Raw genomic sequence first — 8,763 nt, forward strand, 5'->3', positions numbered from 1 at the left:
GGACGACGAGGCCAGGGGAAAAGTCTGTGGCGATGAGGAACCCCTCTCTCCTCTCTCTCTCTCTCTCACTCTCTCACTTCTCCTCCCCACTTTCTCTCTAGGCGCAAGGGAGTAGGTAGGCAGGGATGATCTGGCCTACCCTCTGGTGCTGCTGGCGCGCGCGCTGGTGCTTTCGGCTTCCCCGGGACGGACTCGCGCTCTCGCCCGCCGCCGCTCTCATCTCTTCGTCGCCGGCGTCGCGCGTCTCGTCGAGAGTAGGAGTGAGCTGGCCAGAGCTCTGCTGCTTGCTGCTCGCAGAGAGCTTTCGCAGTCAGTTCGATACCGAGCGCCGGAGCGTTCGGTACACGTCCCAATATACGCGCGTGTTCTGTCATCGTCGCCGTTCTCCATTATCGTCGGCGTGCAGCCTACGAGGGAGACCCTCGCGTCCGAGGGTTGACCGGTGAGAGTTGTCAGCGAGGGGGGACGAAAACGACATTGCCCGGGGGTTGCCTACGACACGCGGCGGGAACGCAACGCGGGACATGTGCGCTACGCGGGATTGAAAGAGCCGTCTGTATTCGAGCAATCCTGCAATCCGCGAGAGGAATCGTAAGATTACGAAATTGCGATCGAGAGGTCTCCGATTCTTCCTTTTTGTTCGCCCGATCGAGACTAAGTCGCTTGTTATTATTGTCGGACCGGTGCGGGACGATGACTTGAACCATGTGTATCACTTTTGAGAGGCTTCGCTTTGTCTGGTGAACGAGCCTTTGAATTCCCGGGCGAGGGGACAGTGCCACCTCTTCTAGTTTGGTCCTCGTGCCGGAGGGTACGATGGTATCGGGAGAAGACGCGGCTTAAATGCCATCGTCGGCGATTGTCTCGTGAGTATACTTAACCACGCACGTTGATCGCGTGTTACTTGAAGCTGCTTCTCCCTCCTCGTGGTCAAACAGCGAATATTTATGAGGTGATACCTTTTATGTAAGTCGAATTCCCCCGAGATGACAAATATAAGTTACTCGCACGTGGAATTTTTTTATATTATAGCGGTGAGCAATTTTGGCAGCAGACAAAAATATGTTCTCGATCCATATTCTTGTCGCCGATCCTCTTTGGAATTAATCCAAAGATTGATACATTGTTTCTCCGGTGAATGCGAGAGTCGCGGGGAGGAGAAGTTTAATTTTTTAATCGAAACGCGCGGCGTTAAAAGAGCAATTTGTTTAATTGCATGAATGAGAAATGCCCGTTCGGGCTTATTCGTGGAGAATTAACATTTTCCAGGAACGATGGAACGAGGGAACGATGGAATGTGCGGATAATATGCCGCACGCCGTAGAATATGCGCGGCCTCCTCCGTACGTAGTACGGTAAATGGCGGGACGTTTCTGCGAGCGGGCATATCCCACGCACTTCGCATATCGACCATCTTTGACCATCTCCCGACCTATTAATTAAGCAGCTAAGCGATGTGGTTTTGGATACCAAAACAAGAAACATGATCGGGAACATGATCGGGAAGGTTTGCGAATAATCGCGACGGAGAATCTCTGGCCACTCGTTAAACATACTAGCAGTCTTCATCGGTCTACTTTGGAGAATCTAAAAATTATTTCTTAATCAATTTCTTATAATATATAATTAATTACTTATATATATTTATATAATTGATATATAATTAAATAATTAATTATCAATATATAAACTATGCGACACAACACTATACCGAGACTACTCTATTCGTAAGGATCTTTCGAGTATCTTTTGTTCTCTTCTTTTCAATTAAATTAAGTTTAATTTATCTTTTAATTCGTCATCTCAAAAGAACAAAATTCACAATTCAATTTCTATTATTTAAATGCGCAGATTACTAATTCGCATAGAAAATTCTCGCAATTACTTCCGCTTTAACTCCGTTTTCTTTCCTTATTCTCCTTCGACTCTGATATAAACGTAATTTAATTTCTCCGCAAATTACAGCAGAATTGCGCGAAGCGCAAATTCAAAGGAATATCTCGTACATGAATGCACACAGCGACACCCACTAGTTTACGAGATATTTCTTAATCGCAGCCCGTTTATCCTAGCGCCGGGCTAGGATAACTCCGCGCTCTTGTTTCAAATACGAATTGAATTGTCGACCGCCGGGTGCACTGACGCTGGGTGAAACGCCTGCATTCTGCTGGCGCGGAACAAAATGCATTTACAAAAGAGGGCCGCTCTTAAAAACGCGCTGTATAATGAGAGAGGGAAAAAAAATAAAATTCTTGCATGGCACACGAAAAGGCTGCATGCTTTATGAAACGAGATGAGCGGCATCGAATTAGAGTTCGTATCTCGCTAGTCTGTTATCCGAGATTACCGGAAGGAGCGTCATACGCTTACATAAAAAAAAAAGAATAAAAGAGGCGCGAAAACAGAAAGAGGGGAAATTCTGTCCTGAAAATATTTCCTCCCATCTCCCTGTCCAAGAGATCGTAAGCGATATAACGATGACAATAGCAATGTACATATTTGCGCTTTGTTCACGAAGAGATTGCTGAATTTTTTTTTTTTTTTTATTTCCTATTGCACTCGTACTAGAACGACGATGAAAGTTCACGCGAACGTTTGCCCGGAAAAAAGTCCTTTTATACTTCTAAAAGTTTCAGTAGATAAAGTCCGAGATACACCCGGAGCCAAAATCGCACGTGGCATCTTTGCTAAGATTTGCGAAAGAAACTCACGACTTGAGAAGGGACGTAAATCTCACCGAACTTTTGTCATTAATGAGGGTAGCGTGGCCTAACAATATTTAGCTTCAATTTATAAACGGTCCATTTAATACCGTGTAAAATCGACGATAAAGTAAGTAAAACGTGCGAGAAAAATCGCGCCAGTGCATAATATAGATCCGGATAAAGGGAACTTTCTCTTTTTCTTTTCGTACTTGGTGATATTGAATATAACGTTCGTTCAAGGTCGATCTCCGAGTTTCGATTGTATCCTTTATTAAGATACGTTTAGGAAGCCGCGTTGATCCACCATTATCGTCCCCTGCACGGAATACAAAATGAAAGTGCCCCGCCAGCGATGGCGGGGAAATGTGCTCCCGCACTTATTTGTAACTCTATTACTAAAGCGACGATATATAGATTTTCGCGAGAATATTCAAGAACATAAATTTTGCGACGCGTCTTCCACGAGCGCGCGATTTGATGATTAAGTTGGCAACTTTATTTTCAGTTGCTCGCGTATAACGCGTGCTTTTTTGTTTAACTATCGATATTAAAAATCTCTCGACGAGTAAAATGATATCGAGAATGTTTAATCACTTTCAATAAACAACTGTTTTAACGCGTACATTTTGCGAGCGGAATATTTAATAAAATTACATTTTTAAAACTCGCGTTCGTAGAATGTACGCAAACATGATTTCAAGTCTGTAAAATATTTTGAAACGCAAAAAAGGTCATATGTGAAAAATTTCGTAGCTCTCGCACATCGTCCGATGTAAATTTATTTACGGATTTTAACTAAACACTGACGCGAAAAATGCTCAAGTTTCACGGTGCAATTCTCCCAACCGTATTAAATCTAGATTATAATGAGAATTGTCGTAAATAAACAATTTCAACAATTAGATGAGAATGAATCTGTGATGAATCTGACTTGTTAAACAGTGGCACGCGATCCGTAAGGGTGGAATTATTCCGCTGTAAAACGTACAATTAAGCAATACACGGGTAACTATTTAATACGCGAGACATTTGCGTATTTTATCTGAGCACGTTGATTGAAAAATAACATTTCCATTATCATTTCAGCAACGGGATAACGCGCTCCTGTTTTCATACGCGAGTAACATGATCGACGAATCTCAAATCGCCTAGATGTCACCGGGGAGTTAATTTCTGTGTTTAAAGGCACTTTGTGTATCGATTAATAAAATCTTTAAATAAAGCGCATCTCTCTCTCGTCCCCGTCGTCGTCTCGTCGCAGACTCTCGTGCAGACGATGATAAACGGTGAAAACGGCGAGGGGAAGGGAGGAAACACGCCATATTTTCGTTACGAATATCGGAAAATATGGGGCGGCATTTTATATAATGAGCCGGCAATTATCCATGACGAGGAAATATTGGAAGAGCCTCTGGTTGTCGAGTATTTTTAGCGTCAATCGTACATATCCCCGACATGCCAGGAAATGTTTATAGCGTGGCGACTTACGTCGTCACGACTAACAAGGAGAGAACACTTTGGCTCTCCGCTCGTTTTCACAAACTGAAAATAGTGCGGCTTCAAGTCAAATATCCGCATTTTTTTTTTATATATATATATTCCTTTGCGGATTTAAGGGTTGTTTTCACAGCCCCTCGGAGCGAACGCGGGAAACGCGACGGAATAAAATACGAAAGTTCTCGCGGAGGGGAGAAAGGAAAGAAATTCGTCAATATATAACTTTTTTGTTAGATACCTCTATATATGAGGCATTTAAAAGTTTATTTTTTATAACTATATATACAATACGTGATGACACACCTATATCGCTCACGCGCGTGCAGACTCTATGTTATTTTATCGATATTGAGATTCTATCAAAAATAATAAAGCTTGTTGTTTTATTGATATTATACTTTTATTTGTACAGCTATCATTTTATAGCTATTATATTTCCATTAGTTCGTGCCACTCGATAATAAGTACGTACAGTTAAAAAAACTGTGTGTCGCGGATTATAATGTCGACAGTGATTAATGATAGCGAGAATCCGTATTTTTTCTTGTTATAAACAGTGGATAAAATCGTTTTTTCTCTGTGGATCATTTATATCGATTTTGACCAGTTAAATATCACCGGGATTACTATGTATCAGGCTGTCTCTTCGGCTTGAGATGAGGGGTCTCCAAACTGTTCTCCAGGCCCTGTTGAAAAGTTTGTCCCTAAGCCGATCCAGATTGGATACAGGCTGAACCTACCTAGACCGCTGTCCGGGCTGTGGTCAGTTATTTTCGGTGACTAAATATTTTCATCCGAAATGCTACGCGCTACGTTCGATCGAAAACTAATCATTTCCGGGTGGAGCAAAGTCAATTTCGCGTGCATTCTATGAATGGCTGGCATATGTATCGCAAACGAGAAACAATATCTGCCGAAATGGAAAACTCACCTCGCAGTCAATCGACTTTATCATCTTATTCGCTCCTCCAACTAGGCCACACTGCCAGAATGAGATACTGTAGTTGCTAGCTGCTGCAACTGTTACCCCCAACTTCCGTCGCTCCGTCTTAAGTTAAGCGATCTGGTTTGTGCCTGCAAATATTTGGGGAATCCGGCAAAGCTGTTCCCACATTTCGCGGAGCAATTTCGTGAGCTGGAGACACGATGATATGGTGATGAGGTCATTGCATGACCGGGTATGTGGAAGGATGTCTATATGTCGCGACCTGAAACTTTACATCTGGATGTGTTCTTTCGACCACAAAACAGAGAATGAAAAGGACAGAGCAAAATGAAGCAGTTATTTAGTAATGAAAATTAAATAATTTGGCGAACAAAGCTTCGAGAATGTAAATAACGGTACTGTGTTTTTGGTTAACTTTATTTGATTTAACAATAGTTTAAAACTTTATCATCAAAGTTTGTTGTAAACTGAAAACTTTTGGCAAGCGATTATCTTCCATCAAGGCATCGTTGAAGAGAAGTTGAATCCAAATTTAATATATTTTATTAGAATCGGAAAAATATTTTGTCTATTAATTCGGTAGATATAATTATATTTTACTATCAGTTCCAATATCAATCTCGAGATAATTTTGTCCACAAAGCTAACAAAATAAATTAAAGATTTTGATACTTAATGCAACACAATTAATTGAATTTCTAATCTAAATAAATTGTAGTTAATTTATATTTAATTTTGTGACAAAGAAAGAAAAGCAGAATCACAGTTTAATAGAAATAATTTAATATTCTTCATTATCTTGATCAAAGAGATTTTGATTGTAATACTGGGGGGAAAACACAAGTTTTTTATAATTTAATGTCAGTTAATTGGTTTTTCTGTATATACATGTAATGATTATCAGGTTCCATTACCGGAAGGAATTGCTTAACAAATACAGCTAAATAGAGACGAAGCTTTTAATTAAAAGTAAATGCCAACACAATTTCATGCCGTACTGAAATTGCAAAGCAGGTAATATGTAGTGTTCCCGTCAGAATGTCTGGGCTAATGAAAAATTCATCCTGTTTCGTGCAGAAAAAGAAATGGAAATCTCTTAGTCCCACGCACAATACCGAATTAAAAAATATCAGCTGTACAGAGTTAATTTTGAGAGCACTATACTCTTTTTCACCGGAATATTTTGTAGTGAATAATTTTAACAGACAAAAAAAAGTGTTTTTTTTTTGCGAGATAAGCATAACGTAAGACTTTTTTCGTTTCAAAGCCTTCAACGTTTCCTCCAATTTCTATATTCTCAATGTGGGATCTTAGATTTTTCAGGCCGTATTTCATCTATTGATCGCTATACCATATATGCAAAAGCACGATTCGACGATAATAAAAATGACTTCCTCTCGAATAAACGATCTTCTCAAACATGCACGTCTGGACGGGCTGCGTCTGCTTAATAAATGATTTACGAGCGGCGCTATGGAAGACCATGTTTGCATTGTGGTTTGCAATGGTTTTTCCGCTGCGCGCATTCCTCTCCGTTGGGCATATACCCTACTCAGTAAGAAATACAATGTCCATCCGTTCTTATTGCACCGTTGCAGTTTCCCTTAGGGAGCCAATATTTTCCGAGCAGTCGACAGCCGAGCGGATTCTCTCGATAGTTTTGACGCGTGTCTTTCGTGAGTAAGCCAAATGATACCACTAATAGGTTGTTACGTTCCGTAAATTGAAACAAATGGCGCTACTTTTACTTCCGACACGCGAGTAGTTAACACACGAACGATTGGATATCAGTCTAGCACATTAGGCGAGCGAAATTGTAACACTGTTGATAAACTCTTGCAAAACCCATAACTTACATTTAACAGCATGGCTATTGACATATTAAATGTTATAAACTTCGAAATTATTTTTTTTAAATGGCATTTAAAAATCGATTTTAATTATTTGATAAGAATCTGATAATCGCGTGTAATATTGCGATATGAAAATATAAATGGCGGAAATTTACAGGGGAATAGATTAATTAATCTTGAATAGCTTCATTAATGATTATACATTCCGACTGCAGTTGACAAGGATGAAAATATCAATTCCCATTATGCAGCCATTTCTTAAGCATTCGATTTTTTATCGCGAATCATTTTGTGTTGTATAATAGACATTTTTATTCAGTCTTTTTTCCTAGTGCATATTTCAATTTCGCAGAACTTATTCATTGCACTGGTTGCTGCTTTGTACATCTGGAACGCTCTCTGCCGTTGGTTACGTTATATAAAATGATTGACTTGCACCGGTTGAATAACTGGTCACAATAACGCGGCAAAATCAATAATCATCCAGACGCATTCCGCGTTGTCGATAATTTTAAAGCGCTCTTTTGTATTGACTATTGTATGCGCGTGTGTTGTAGCCGTACATTATATTTTGGAAATTTAATATCTCGTAAATAACAAATATTATGCAGATCTTTGATACTATTGTTTACGTTTTTACACAATTTCGTGTACACATACCAAAAAAAAAAATACATGTAATAATTGTTGTTGTATATGTTTACCGTAACACATTCATCAAATAAAATTATTTTTCCATCAAAGAATACCAATATATAAATAAATAAAAATTGTGCAATTTAGAAACTTGCACATTGTTTTCTCATCATTTTATTTCACTCACAAAGCTTAAAGCAAACGAGTTTTTCAATTTTGGTTTTCTCATAGAGGAAAATATTACAAAATTTGCGACAGTTACAGCGTGTACATTTCTAAAAAAATTTTATAAAAGACCCTTTCACCGATCCTCACCAAATTCAATACCAACCATCTTTTAATGATACTTTATTTATGTAAAAAAATTTAACCCGATATTTAAAAATTTGCGGAAGTTAAAGATTGTATAACGTACATTCCGTACATACATATGATTTTTCGACGTTTTAAAACATTCTAAACACATTGGCGTAGAAAACTGGAAAAAAAATTTTGTCATGAAAACAAAGCTTCCTCTATGAGGTAGCAAAAAATAGCAATTTTATCTTCTGCGGAAATATTTGTCAAATATTTAAGATTGTTGTTTTTTTTTTGTTCACAAATAAGATATAATTTAGAAAAATGGAAGATATAATTCCAGAAAAGAGAAAAACGAAATCATTTTTGGCTGAGAGCATTTTTTTCATTTTTGCTCGCGTCGCATATTTTACATTAAATCTTCTACCATTTCTCAAGATCTACGGGAAAGCCTTATAATATCGAACATCAAAGAACAAGCGCTGAAAAGCTGAGCGCTGAACGATCCTTCCAACTTCCATAACACCGTCTTACAAACTCGCCATCACCCACGCGAAGCCCACCTCTGCCACCTGACATTTCTGCATTGTTACGTCAAAATTATCTTCCCGTGACATCGTTCCGTAAATCGCTATTGATCTCAGACACAAACGATTGGCGGATAGCCGTACATTGGCGGGATAGACGGCAATTAAATGAGGATTACGCCGAAGGAGAGAGATTTTGTGTCCTTCGCGAGACCATCTTCCAGGACATTGGCTCCCGCTTCCTTAACCAAGTTCTAAGCTAAATTCGCCATTTCGACGTCAAAAGGATCGATACTCTTTCC

At 39.3% G+C, this 8,763-nt stretch overlaps 1 protein-coding gene across 3 annotated transcripts in view; it reads left to right on the plus strand.

The window, feature by feature from the left end:
- Positions 1–273: 273 nt before the first annotated feature.
- Positions 274–8,763, plus strand: part of LOC115239720 (retinal guanylyl cyclase 2) — a 41,893-nt gene continuing 33,403 nt past the window's right edge. For 2 of the 3 annotated variants that reach the window (XM_029814402.1, XM_029814404.1), the window contains exon 1: positions 274–866. The gene's annotated coding sequence lies outside the window, so the exon portion shown is untranslated. Of the gene's footprint in view, positions 867–1,269; positions 1,508–8,763 lie in introns of all 3 variants that reach the window. The other variant, XM_029814403.1, reaches the window with a different exon arrangement.

The sequence above is a fragment of the Formica exsecta genome, unplaced genomic scaffold, assembly GCF_003651465.1.
Source record: "Formica exsecta isolate Colony F162 unplaced genomic scaffold, ASM365146v1 scaffold393, whole genome shotgun sequence".
Lineage (NCBI taxonomy): Eukaryota > Metazoa > Arthropoda > Insecta > Hymenoptera > Formicidae > Formica > Formica exsecta.